Genomic DNA, 14,662 nt, shown 5'->3' on the forward strand with positions numbered 1-14,662 from the left:
AGATGAAATACTCACCATCTCACCTTTTTTCAAAGTTCTATATGTAGAGAAATAAAAGGAAGAAGTAATTCACTGGGTAATATACTGTTGGTTGAGAAAACGGAGGATGTAAAGGGCACTATTGTATTTAACAAAATAAGTCTTGATAACTTTGACAAAAACAGTTTCAGCTAAGTGGTTGGGGTGAAATCCTGACTAGAGTGGCTTCAAGACTCTTCAAAAATACATGCAGGATTTTTATTTACAGAGCTCACTGTGACAACAAGGAGAGACTAATGCCATCCAAGATTTTTATTTTTTTATATTTTATAAAAGGAGGGGACAGACTAAACTGTGCAGGGCCGTGGGGAAAGCAACAGACTGGGCAAGGAGGCTTAAAGAGGAACAAGAAGAAAACATCACCCACAGTCTCCGTTCCAGGAAAGGAAAGACAGAGCATGGCAAACAGTTTAGAATTGTCTAGCTTAAATAATGGCAATGAGTTATATAAGACAGGGGTACTTTCCCGGTAGCTAGCATTGATATCTGGGTTACTAGTACAGGGGAGATACTGGATTAGTGTTGAGTGTTATAAAATTAACTGGGTAAATGAATGAATTCAGAATTGGCCAGAGAATTTTAATATCATTTTTGAGTATTAACAAAAGATAAATTATAAGGGAGACATTAGCTACTTTAACCATCAACTTGGCCCTTAACCATTCATTCATACCAATAAACAAGTACAAAATCTCAAAAAAAGTATTAAAGTAAAGAAGAGATGGTGAAGAAGCACAGAAGGTAAATATATTTTTATCTTTGCTTTATTTATTTGAGATTTCTGCCCTTGTCTGAGTTCATACTAGCCAGTCAACATTTTTTTTACACTTTTCACAAGCTATCTATGTTAACACATTTAAATGAGAATAACGATTGACTTGACATTTCTTGTGAAATGTTCAATATACTGTCTTTTTACATACTGAGATGAGAAAAATAGGTAACCTGGAGTTGAAGTCAGAAATCAAATAACCAGGAGATAAAGTATTACTTCCTGTTGACATTTTATCACACTTAATTTACCTTTAGAAATGTCAAATGGTCTTTTTCCTTTTTCAGTATGTCTTTCTTTGCTCTCTTTTTAAAGAAACCGTTGTTCTCTCTCAGAATTTCTCAACACAATGTAATAACTAAAATGAGAATGAGAAAGGAAGTCTCTATATTACAGAAGATGAAAAGTCTTTGAATAACAGAAACAATTTTGAAATATTCACTTTCCTTATTCAAACTGCCAGAATTTCTGCATGCTAGATTCATCAGCATCTCTAACACTCATGAATCCTTGTAGCAATTTAACACATAAAACACTGAAGCTGGACGAGTATGGAGATATTACTTACCCAATGTCTCCTTGAAATACTGAGATATCAACAAATATGTGCTGAGAGTTAAGGTGGCAAAGTATGTCTGTTTCGGTATGGTATATTAATGCTTGATTTCCACCTAAATATATATGGATGGGTACATGCTTATTGAGTAATAGATAATTCTGTTTATAATCCATCACTCTCACCATTGAATTTAGAGGCCTGATTGGCACATAGAAGAAACTGTTTTTATTTTCATCATATATATTTGGTTCTCACCCTTCCTAGAGTAGGCTAAAGAGAGAAATGACGAAAACATTGATGGTAATGTACAGTATGGCTAAAGAATCTAGAAATGATAGTTCTGATAGTTTGCCTTTGGGTTATCTATCACTTATGGCTCACCAACATTTTCATATTGAAAGCTATCTGTAGAACTTCAGAGAACATGCTTTAAATAGTCAATACTGTACAAGTAATTAGTTTGATAGTTTATTGCGAATAAAAACTCATACCATCTAGAAAGTATAATTTGCAGGGAAGTGCTTTCAAAAAGCAGTCTGAAACTTTTCTTCTCATATCAGTATTTATCAACTGATACATATTTTACCTAACAATGCTCAGGGCTTACTCATATCTCTCTGCTCAGGAATCGCTCCTGGGGGTGTTCAAGGGACTATATGTGGTGATAAAGATAGAACAAAGGGTCACCCAAGTGCAAGTGCCTTACCCACTGTACTGTATATCCAACTTTAAACTGACAAATATTATAAAAACAAACAATCTAACAGCCAACATATTGAAAGACTGAAAGAAAATTGGAGGACTGGTACTACCTGATTTCAATACTTACTATAAAGCTACAGTAATAAAGAAAATGTTGTGCTTAGATCAATGAAAAAGAGTCCAAAACTAGACTTACTTAAATATAATCAAGGTGATCTTTGAAAAAGAAACAAAGACAAAACAGTGCAACCAAGAGAGTTTCTTCAACAAATGGTGTCGAAAAAACTGGAAATTCATGTACAAGAAAAAATGAAAACTGAATTTAGACTCAGATTATACTCTGAACAGAAGACATCATAAACTTAAGTGTAAAGCAATACCATGAAATTCCAAGTATATAACATAGGAGAATTTTATTATTCTGAGTGACCATCCCGCGATTATCTAGGGGTAATCTGGTACATTCGGGGCTGATCACCATTCTTCCATTCAGCTGATGGATGAAGGAACATGAGTCACAGGCTGGTTGGTAAGCAGGCTGTCCATTTGTTAAAAGTCTCTCAGTGTTATTATAGAGAAATTGTGAAGGGTTGGAGGGGTAGCAATTACACATGGGTGTGGTTGAACATTAACATAGAAAATGAAGCCCTTCGTTCAGGGGAAGTTCTACTAGGAGATCCATCCAAAGTCAGAATATTACCTAGGGACTTCAGCACTCTAGATTTGTACTAGGAGATATGCCCAAGGATGAACTTTCGTCTAAGGATGCATTGTTTTCTCCTTTCTCTTGTTAGAATTCTGTTTAAACAACCACACTAAATTTACCACAATAATATTTCAGTCTTTTTGTATGAACATAGTAAAAGATATAGGCTTTTATCTGTATCTTAGATTAAGGTCAAAGGGCGACTTTTCCTGGGGACAATCGCTATATTTCCCAGACTACCGTCCTCAAGTCAGGTTAGTTTTTTTCTAACTCCAACAGGGTCCTTATTCAGTTACTTATTTGAATCATGACGGTTTCTTGCATGACCATAATCTTAATTTACCATACTTATTTTTTCTTTTTTTGAAATTAATTTTAATTTCCTTTTTTCTTTTTTTTCTTTGTAGTAATTTTTATTAGAGAATCACTGTGATGTACAGTTACAAACTTATGAACTTTTGTGTTTGCATTTCACTCATACTGTGATTGTTTTTTCATCCCTCCACGGTGCCCATGCACTTCCACCAATGATCCCAGTATACCTCTCACCACCCCCACTTCATCCCCCACCACACCACCCTGCCTCTGTGGCAGGGCACTCCCTTTTGTTCTTTCTCCTTTTAGGTGTTGTAGTTTGAAAATCAGCCCTTTTGGAAAACAATATAAACTATTCTCAAAAAATTAGAAATTGAACTCCCATTTGACCCAGCAATACCACTCCTGGGAATATATTCTGAAGAGGCAAAAAGGTATAGTAGAAATGACATCTCATTTGTATGCCCAGAAGTAAATATTATTTGGATTCAATTAACTCCCAAGTTACAAAAGCATAACATTACCTGTCCTCCTGTGTCTATACAAACAGGACATTGCTCTAAAATATACTATGCACAGGACATAAAGGAAAGGGAAAAGCAACCTTTCACTTACATATACAAAATCCAGAGTCCTCAGAATATCTGACTTCATAAATTACAGTGTCTGATTTGGAAGTGTTTTGAACAACAGATAGGGGAAGAAGAGCACAAATGAGAGATAAAGATAAACACAGAGGATTAAGAGTGTCCAGATGTATGGAATTGGCACACCCAATGTGTCTCTGGAACACTGTTATAGGTATAATTTAATAACCTAAGTGCCCTGGGGGAGAAGAAAGGACAAAGCAATTTTAAACCTAAAATGTTTATAACTATAATCCAACAGGAAAAATCCTAGTTGATCTTGGACATGGCAATGACTGAGACATGAAAGCCAATACATGAGTTAAATATGATAAACTGAATTTCTTTAAAATTAAAATCTTCTGGGCTTGAGAGATAGTAAAGTGTGAAGGTCACTTGCCTGGCATGTGGCCCATTTGATTCAGTCTCAAGATATCACCAGGAGTGATAGAACTGACCCAAGGATTTAGTCTTGGGCACAGCAATGTGCTCAAAAAAATATAAATTTAAGTCTTTGCTTTAAGGAAAGTACCACCAAGAAAATTTGAAGATAAAACACAGAAACACAGACAGAGAAAAAAGTAGCAAAAGATATATCAAAATTAAAAAAGGACCCCTAACATTCAATAATAAAAAAACAAACAACCTAATTTATAAGTCGGCCAACAAGGACAGTAGAAATGAGGGGTAGGAGGATTCCTCCACGGCATGAACCCTGCCTCAAATGCTGGCGAAGAAGGCAGCTGGGATAGAGAAGGGGTCATTTTGACAAAAAGAGTTGGAAATGTTGACTGGATAAGAATTGTGTGCTTTAAATATGTAAAGGAACAAACACAATGATATCTCAGTATCTGTATTGCCAACTCCAAAATGAGAGAAAGAAAAAGAGAAGAAGAGAAAGATATAGAGGAAAAGATAAAGATAGAGAATAAAAGTGTGTGCAGTAAAGACATGCTGTTTGGGGGGTTGGAAGGTAATGAGGACATTGGTGGTAAGAATTGTACACTGGTGGAGAAATGGGTATTGGACCATTGTTTAACTGAAACCCTACCACGAGCAACTTTGTTACTGTGTGTGGAAAAGTAATTTGATTAAAAAAATTTTAAAGGAGAAATAAAAAGTGGGCCTAATACCTTAATAGACATTGTTCCAATGAAGACATATATATAAGATATATATATAAGATATATATATATATGGTAAGAAAGTAATCATATAATGATGTTCCATATCATATTACATCAAGTAAGTGCACATCAAAAATAACTATTAGAGGGTTGGAAGATAGTTTAAAGGGCTGTAAAACATGGCTGGAAAGCATAAGACTCTAAATTTAATCCAGATCACATACTCCTTCCCAACCTCTTAATGTATGTAACCCTGCTGGCCTCAGCATTGCTGGATCCAAGAGTACCAGTTTGCAGGGCCTGAATTTTTAACAGTCTAACATGTGCAGCCAAAAAGAATATCATCAAGATCGCCTGATGACTGCTGGGGCGACCCCCCAAAATAAATAAACTAATTTGTTTTTATTTTTTTTTGTTTTGTTTTGTTTTGCTTTTTGGGTCACACCCGGCGATGCACAGGGGTTACTCCTGGTTCATGCACTCAGGAATCACCCCTGGCGGTGCTCAGGGGACCATATGGGATGCTGGGAATCGAACCTGGGTTGGCCGCGTGCAAGGCAAACGCCCTACCCGCTGTGCTATCGCTCCAGCCCCAAACTAATTTGTTTTTAGATGCACCTACGACAATGTTTTAAATCCAAAATATCCACAAGATGACATACTGGCAATGGTATGGAAAAAGAACTATTAAAAATGTTTAATCTACTTTTGAAGAGTTTCTTGATTTCCTCTAAAACTAGACATAATTTTAGCATATGATCCAGCCATCAGCTATGGATCTTTACTCAAAGAAGTTGAAAATATGTCACAGAAAGTCTGCAGAGGGATATTTATAGCAGTTTCACTCATAATTATCAAAAGTTGAAGCAAATATGGTATTTTTCTATAAATGTATGAAAAATAAACTATGGCATAATAAGACAATATAATACTTTCAGTACTGAAAGGGCAATGTCAGGAAAAAACACAGAAGAAGCAAATGTAGACTAAGTGAAAGTAGCCAATCTGCAGAGGTTACATACCGTAATGACTTCAACTGCGCAACAATCTGGACAAGACAGAAACAGGGACACACAAATAAATCAGTAGTTGTCAGGTATAGGTGGGAAGGGAGAGATGAATAGACATAAGATTTTAAGTATAGTGAATATACTTGGAATGAGATCATAATGATGAATACATGACATTATTGTTTGGTTCAAATCAATAGAGTATGCAACATGAAAACAAATCCAAGTCAAGGAAATTAGCTCTATGATAAAGCACATACTCTATGTGTATGAGGCCCAGGGTTCAATTGCCATAAAACTCCCCAAACGATATAAGAGTTAACCCTCATGAAAACCTTGGATTGGGGATAACTGTGATCTGTCCATCTAAGTTTATCTAGAGTGTATAAAAATGTATCTTCTCATAATAGATATTAAAGCTGAAATGTATGTGGATATGGAAAATATCTGAGTAATTGCTATATATCCCTCTCAGATAATTTTGTAAAACTAAAACATTTTAAAAAATCTTTTAGAAAAAGGACAGAAGGAACTTTCAGTACTAAAAGGACTTAGGAATTAAAGGAACTTTGACTTTTGATACTGAGAGAAACGTTTACTTTCAGAAAGAAAACTTTCAGTTTGCAAAGGAACTTTCAGTACTAAAAATGGTAATAGTGACAGTACATGCTTTAAGTATGTTTTTAACTAACTCAAAAAAGAAAAGAAAACCTAAAGTCCTTAGTTCAATATTACCTTTTATAAGAATGATCTTTTTGTTTTGGGGCCACACCCAGTACTAATTCAGAAGCTATTCTTAACAGTGCTTGGAGAACAATGGTGCCAGATTTGAATCTGGGTCTATAGCACACAGAACATGTGCACTATATTAAAAAATCAAATCCTATCCGCCCTTAAGCCACCCTTTAGCGCCGCTCCAGGTTTTCTCCCTCTCTCAGGTCAGTAATTGAACTGGGATGCCACTTCCCCTGCACCCGCGCCTCAAATGTCTCCTCGGACCCTGAGCCACCCCACTTCCCCAAGCACCATCCCATCTGTCCCTGAGGCACCCTCCAGTGCAGCTCCCGGTTTTCTCCCTCTCCCAGATTTCTGCCCCCCTCCACCTGGCACCCCACCTATATTGAGCTAGTGGGCATGGTCTCCGCAGAAGTGGCCATGGCCTATTTTGGGGTGAGCCAGCGAAGATTTTTTCCCCTTTTCTGTTACTCAGAAATCACATCTTTATTTCCAGCACCTAATTCTATGGAGATTATCCAGGCCACCTCAAACACATTAGGACAATAATCTAGTAGCTTATTCCAGTTGCACCGTAATATTGGCGTCACTAGAAGATGTACAAGTCCAATATAAAAAAAACACATCCTCCAAAGCTTCACTAAAGACGTCACCTAAGCCACTGAGGAGCACTTGAGAGGAAGAGGGCAATACTGATAATGAACTGGAAGGTTCCACCACTACACTACTACAAAAACATGAAGAAACAATGAAAATCACCACAAGGAGAATATGATGAAAAGAGTCCAGGTGCCTCAACAAGCATTACCCACAACTCTCTGATAAAGAACTCAGAGATGAAATATTGAAGATGTTCAATGAACTCAAAGAAATGGCTAAACAGACATCCAGAAAATTAAAGAAGGGCATGAAGGAAACAATGGAATGGACATCTGAGAAAATACAGGAAGAAATGAGATCAGAAATTTAAAAGCTACAAAATGAAGTGTCAAGAATTTAGGATTCTGTAGATGAAGTTAAAAACTCAATGGGTGCCCTCAATAGTACAATGGCTAAAGCTGAAGACAGAATCAATGAGCTTGAAGATGAGCTGCAGGAAGCTTACAGAGAACAAAAAGCATTGGAAAAAGGCCTCACAATAGCTATAAGGCAAATCAGAGACCTAGGGGATGATTTCAAGTGGAACAACATTAGAATGATCAGAGTACCAGAAAGACAGGGATACAACCCCAATGAGAAAGTCCCTGTTAAAAATATTATTGCTGAAAAGTTTCCAGAGCTAGAGAATGCAGGCATCCAGATCCAAGGAGACTGAAAACTGCCAGCTAAAAGAGACCCTAGTAAAAATACTCCAACACATATCACAGTCAGAATGATGGTTGCCACAGATAGAGACACAATACTGCAAGCAACAAGGTCAAAGAAGGAAATAACACACAAAGGAGCACCCCTTACAGCAGACCTATCAGAGGAAACCCTCCAATCCTAAAGACAATGGGGGACATAGTAAAAACACTCAATAAAATGAATGCCTCACCAAGAATACGTATCCGGCTAAACTCTCACTCAAACTTGAAGGAACGATACACTATTTAATGGATAAAAAACAACTCAGGAACTTCATAGACTCAAAACCAAACTTAAAAAAGGACTAAAGGGGCTACTGAAAGACAAGAAAAAACTGTACAAGCACAAGAACCCCTACAGAAAGATGACACAAAATCTATGACAATAATCTCCCTCAGTGTCAATGGCCTAAATGCACTAATTAAGAGACAGAGTGGAAAAATGGATTTGGAAACTAAACTCAACATTTTGCTGCCTACAAGAAACACATCTGAACAATCAGAGCAAACACAGACTCAAAGTCAAAGGATAGAAAACAATCCTGCAAGCAAACAACTCCCTCAAAAAAGCTGGAATGGCCATTCTAGTATCTGACAACATATATTTCAGGTTGAAAAAGATAAGAAGGGACAGCGAAGGCCAATTTTTACTAGTCAAGGTTTATGAACAGCAGAAAGATATCACATTCCTAAATGTGTTCGTACCTAATGAGGGTCCAGCTAAATACTTAAAACAACTGATAACAGATTTTAACAAAGACATTGCTAACAACACAATAGCAGTTGGAGACTTCAACATTGCCCTATCACCTCTAGATAAATCTACAAGATTAAAACTCAGCAAAGAAACACTGGCTTTGAAGGAAAAGATAGAGGAGAGAGGGCTAATAGATCTATACAGGGCTTTGCATCCAAAAAAGAAAGAATGCACATTTTTTTCAGTGCAAATGGAACATTCTCCAAAATAGACCAGGTTCTGGGTCACAAAATATACCTCAATAGAATCAAGAATATAGAAATTGTATCAACTACCTTTGCAGACCACAATGCACTGAAGATAGAAGTCAACCACTCACAGACTGCTGGTGGGAATGCCAAATGGTTCAGCCCTTTTGGAAAATAGTATTGACGTTTCTCAAAAAATTAGATAATGAGCTCCCATTTGACCCAGCAATACTACTTCAGGGAATATATCCCGGAGATGCAAAAAAGTATAGTAGAAATGACATCTGCACTTCCATGTTCATTTTAGCACTATTTACAATAGACAAAATTTGGGAAAAAACGGAGTGCCCAAAAACAGATGACTGGTTAAAGAAACTTTGGTAAATCTACACAATAGAATACTATGCAGCTGTTAGAAAAGATGAGGTCATGGAATTTGCATGTAAGTGGAGCAACATGGAAAGTATCATGTTAAGTAAAATGAGTCAGAAAGAGAGGGACAGACATAGATTGCACAAATTTCTGGAATGTAAAGTAACAGAATTGGAGACTAATGCCCAAGAAAAACAGACATGTGTACCAGGAAGATTACTCCACAGCTTATATGACAGCCTCGCAGGCTGGGGGAAAGGTAGCTCAGATAGAGAAGGGACCGCCAAGTAAAGGGTGCTAGGTAGGTCCACTTGGGATGAGAGATGCCTGCTGAAAGTAGACTATAGACCGAACATGATGGTCACTTAATACTTACACTGCAGAACACAACACGCAAAAGGAGAGAGAGAGCGAGCAAAAAGGAATGTCCTGCCACAGAGCCGGGTGGTCTGGGGGTTAAAGGGGTGGAGGTGGTGGAAGGGATGTGGGGACCATTGGTGGTGGAAGATGGGCACTGGTGGAAGGATGGGTACTCGATCATTTTATGACTGAAATGCAACCACAAAAGTTTATAAGTCTGTAATGATACCCTTATGGTGATTCACTAATAATTTTTTAAATCATGGGTTATTTTAACAGAGTCCTACAGTAGTGCCTAAAGATTATGCTAACACTAGTTTTATGAAGGTAGAAATATGTGCAAATGTTACAAAGCAAACTAGGATTTCTATTAAAGAAGACAAGCTATTAACACTAAATACTTCCTCAAGCTAAGTCAGAAAAGTTCATTTTCCAGTTATAGACAAACAGATAGCTTATATTCTATTCCAGGTCATGGCAACAAATTCTTTATCGAATGATAATATTTATGTTTTGTATTTGTATTTAAATAAAAAGGGTCCATAGGCCCATATGCTGCCTGAGCCCATGTGCTGCTTGTGCCCACGTGGGCAAGCACATGTGTTGGCCGAGCACATGTGTTGCCCGCATCTCCCCTCTTGAGATGTGTACTTTCATCCTTTCATACTTTTGTGTCTAAAGCTCAGTTATGTGTAGGGGCTTCCTCCACCCTTGGAGAAGCCCACGTTCTCTCTTGAGCGTGTTATTTTCACTATTCTCTCTCCCGCTTATCCCTTCCTCCTTTCCTCAGAAACCTCTAAATAAAATCTATTTACTTCAAAAAAATAAAACTAAAACGGGTCCATGTTTTTACAAAACATTTATAAAAACATTTACATTAGAACTCTTGAAAATGTTTTAACTGCATACATTTAACTCAGAGAACTTCAGCTTCAATATCTACATAAGAAATATGACAACCAGAAGCTAATAAATCAGAATAATTTAAGTAAGTGGTATTTGCTGACCGTTTTCTTTGTAGCAGATCCCTAGGATGACCTCTGGTGCTCTGCGGTAGTGGGGGTCACCACATAAGGTGTCATCATAAAACTAGTTCCTGCAGTTCTGGCCAGTCCAAGGTCAATAATATTCAAAGTGCAGTCTGATTTTACTACTATATTACTGGGCTTTAAGTTCCGATGAATAATTTCAGCAGAATAAAAGTGATTGATTCCACACAGCATCTGATAGAGAAGGTAGGTCATCTTTTCATGATCTAGTCCCATCTGAATCACTTGGCAAAGATTTGCATCCATGAACTCCATGACAATGTAAACATCTTGAAATTCTTCTAGGGATTTCTGAGATGTGAAAGCATTCAAAAGGCCAATTATATTTTTGTGATTAACACATTTCTTTAGAACTAGTTCTCTGTAAAACCGCCTAGCATTAGTCTGGTTCTGAAATGGTCGACAGCTTCTTGATTGCAACAGTTCTTTCAAGAATGGCATCATAAGCTGCACATACTATTCCTTGAGCTCCAGAGCCTATAGGTTTTAAGTTTTGATAACGTTTTAGGACTGTGAATGTAGAAGCTCCAATCTCTGCACTATAAAATTTGCTGTCACAATTACTCATGATGGCAGCAATTAATTTAATGAGTTCATCCAAATATTCGCTGAGAAGTCACAGCAGAAACTAGTCAGATGGGTAATGTGTAAATAATTTCCCCCAATTTGTGGACTGTCTTTCTACCTCGGTCACTGTTTCTTATGCAGTGCAGAGCTTCTGAGCTTAATGTAGTCACATTTGTTTGTTTTCTCCCACTTGCTTGGTCAGTGGTGTTTCATCATTGAAGATTCCTTTAGCTTCAATGTCAGGGAGGGTTCTTCCCACATTTTCTTCCATGTATCTTATATAGTCAGGTCTAATATTGAAGTCTTTGATCTATTTTGTTCTGAATTTTGTGCCTGGTGTTAGAGAGAGGTAGGATTTAATGATTATCTGCATGTTGTCTAGTTATGATTTAGACACCTAGGAGAGCAGATCAGGAAAAAGGAAGAGAGGAGGAAGAGAAGGAGGGTAAGAGAAGGAGAGAATAGAACAGGGAAGAGGAAAGAGGAAAAGGGAGGAAGGTGGAGGAAGAAGGGAGAAAGAGCGGAAGAGTGAGGAGAGAGAGAGAGGGAGGGAGAAAGAGAACTGACCTCAAAGGAATATGTGTCCGCTATTGTTGATACTTAACCCTATTACTTCGTTCTCAGGGAATGGAACCTTGGAAGCCGTTTTCCAGATTGCCTTGCCACCAGGGTTCTAGAGATTTGGAAGGCAAAAGACAAGGTGAAACAGGAGCAGATGGCAGATGTGAAGTGTGCAGTGGCTTCTGAGCAAGCTCCCTTTGGTGCTGCAGGCTGTTGAGAAGGCGGCTGACAGCTTCTCTCTAGTCCTATAATCTTACTATGCCTGAATTTCCTGATTTGGTCAAGCAACCTTTTCTCTGTTCCAACGGTAATGTAAACACAATGCCCCCCAGCCCATGTATATCCTCCTGCTAGGATACCTGAGTAGATTCTTACTCAGACCAAACCCTGACTGTAGGTCTAGTTTAGGGCTTTTGAGTCTTAGCTTCTAACATGTTCCCAAGTGACACTGTTGCTGTTGGCCCAGAGACTAGACTCTGAGTATCAAGGGTTTACAGTATCACCTGGAAGCTTGTTAGAAAACAAGAATTTCAAGACCTACCCCATGGCCAGTTGATTAAGAATTTGTGTTTGGACATGATCCCTGAATGATGAGCATGTAGGTTCACTTGTTATATTAATATAAAGACTTGTCATATTTTGGAGAAGAGTCTCAGTAAATTAATGAGGTACTTAAGACATAGGAAAAAGGCCATAAATGGAAAGAATAAATAGAGAATAAACAGCCATTATTATTTTGAGCAATTTATCCATACACTTAGAGTCAATATAAGAAAAGTTCTCTCACCCCTTCTCATATGACTGTAAATTAGATCAAAACAGTGTAACTACAATGGAATATTATGCAGCTGTTAGAAAAAAATAAATCATAAAATTTGCCTATAAGTGGATCAACATGGAAAGTATCATGTTAAGTGAAATGAGTCAGAAATAGAGGGGCAGACATAGAAAGATTGAACTCATTTTTGGAATATAAAGTAGCAGAATGGGAGACTAAAATCCAAGAATAGAAGAGATAAGTATCAGGAGGTTTGCCACACAGCTTGGAAGCTGGCCTCACTTGCTGGGGTAAAAGGAAGCTCAGATAGAAAATGGACCACCAAGTAAAGGGTTTTTGGAGGGCCTGCTTGGGATGGGAGATGCATGCCAAAAATAGACTATAGAATGAACATGATAGTCGCTCAATACTTGCATTACAGACCACAACAATCTAAAGGAGAGAGAGAGTGAAAGGAAATGTGCCTGCCACAAAGGTGGGGGCAGGAGGGTATGGGAGGGGGATGGGAGGGTTATTTGTAACATTGGTGGTGGAGAACAGGCACTGGTGGAGGGATGGGTACTCAACTATTGTATGACTGAAACGTAAGCACAAAAGTTTGTAAGTCTGTAACTGTACCTCACGGTGGTCCATTAAAAAAATTAAAATCATAGTGACCATTTATTACTTAAGTGTTATTTCTTGGAATATCTTTATATAACTGTCGCTGTCATCCCATTGCTCATAGATTTGCTAGAGCGGGCACCAGTAACATCTCCATTGTGAGACTTCTTGTTACTGTTTTTGGCATATTGAATAAGCCACGGGTAGCTTGTCAGGCTCTGCTTTGCGGGAAAGATACTCTTGGTAGCTTGCCGGGATCTCTGAGAGGGTTGGGGGAATTGAATCCGGGTCTGGTACGTGCAAAGCAAATGCCCTACCCACTGTGCTATTGCTTTAGCCCTATAACACTGAACTATAAAACTCTAGTGTACAATTTCCAATGCAGTAGCAACTAAGCCCTTGTTGCTATTGTACACATTAAATGTTGCTATTGTGACTGCCAAAATTTAAGATGTGCTATAGGTATAAATAAACAAGGGCTTTAGTGATAGTACAGCTAGTAGGTGTTTACCTTGCACACAGCCGACCCAGGTTCGATTCTTCCGTCCCTCTTGGAGAGCCAGGCAAGCTATCAAGAGCATCTGGCCCACACAGCATAGCCTGACAAGCTACCCCTAGCGTATTTGATATGCCAAAAACAGTAACAACAAGTCTCACAATTGAGACATTACTGGTGCCTGCTCAATCAAATCGATGAGCAATGAGATGACAAAGCTACAATGCATAGGTATAAAATCCAAAATGGATGTCAAATACATAAAGAATACGAAGAATCCAACACACTGCCTTAGCATTTTATTTAATGTCGGTGATACCAAATGATACTATGTTGGAAATATTGGATTAAAGTTGTGAATATTGTTGCTGTTTTGCTGCTACTGCTGCTCAGGGCCCACCAAAGTGACAGAGATGCTCAGGTGTCACGCCATGCTGAGAAGGGAACTTCTGGCCTGATGCATGGAAGGATTTATGCTCTTTCACATAAACTGCATCCCGAGACCCGATATAATTTTTTTCAGTCCTCAAATTACAATAATGCATTAGATTCTCGGATCATCTTCTTCATATAAGTAAGTTTTTAGCCTTTCACCAGCATCCATTTTTCCCACTCCTTAACTCAAGCAACCACCATTATACTCTCTCATTCTGTGAGTTCAATGTTTTAGATTTCTCAGGTAGCATCTGTACTTCTTTGCCTGACCTTAGGTTGCTTCTATGTATTGGATACTGACAAACAGTGCAATTCAAATGGGAATGCAGCTGTATAACTGTGTGGATCATGGTAACAGGCACCAGAGCAGATAAGATCTGTCCCTGCAGAGCGACCCAGTAAGGAGTGTCTCCGTGCATTTTACACGCACCAGGTATCTGGGCTTGAGTCTCAGCCAAACCCCCCAGGAATTGTTACCTACACTTAGCAAGTCTTTCCTAACTGCAGAATCTAGCCCTAATTGGGACTGGATGGGGCAAAGCAGAGTTGGAAAGGTGAT

At 38.2% G+C, this 14,662-nt stretch overlaps 1 pseudogene; it reads right to left on the bottom strand.

Moving 5' to 3' along the window:
• Positions 1-10,598: 10,598 nt before the first annotated feature.
• LOC101540632 (mitogen-activated protein kinase 8-like) lies at positions 10,599-11,231 on the bottom strand (annotated as a pseudogene).
• Between the last annotated feature and the right edge of the window lie 3,431 nt (positions 11,232-14,662).

The sequence above is a fragment of the Sorex araneus genome, chromosome X (genome assembly GCF_027595985.1).
Source record: "Sorex araneus isolate mSorAra2 chromosome X, mSorAra2.pri, whole genome shotgun sequence".
NCBI lineage: Eukaryota > Metazoa > Chordata > Mammalia > Eulipotyphla > Soricidae > Sorex > Sorex araneus.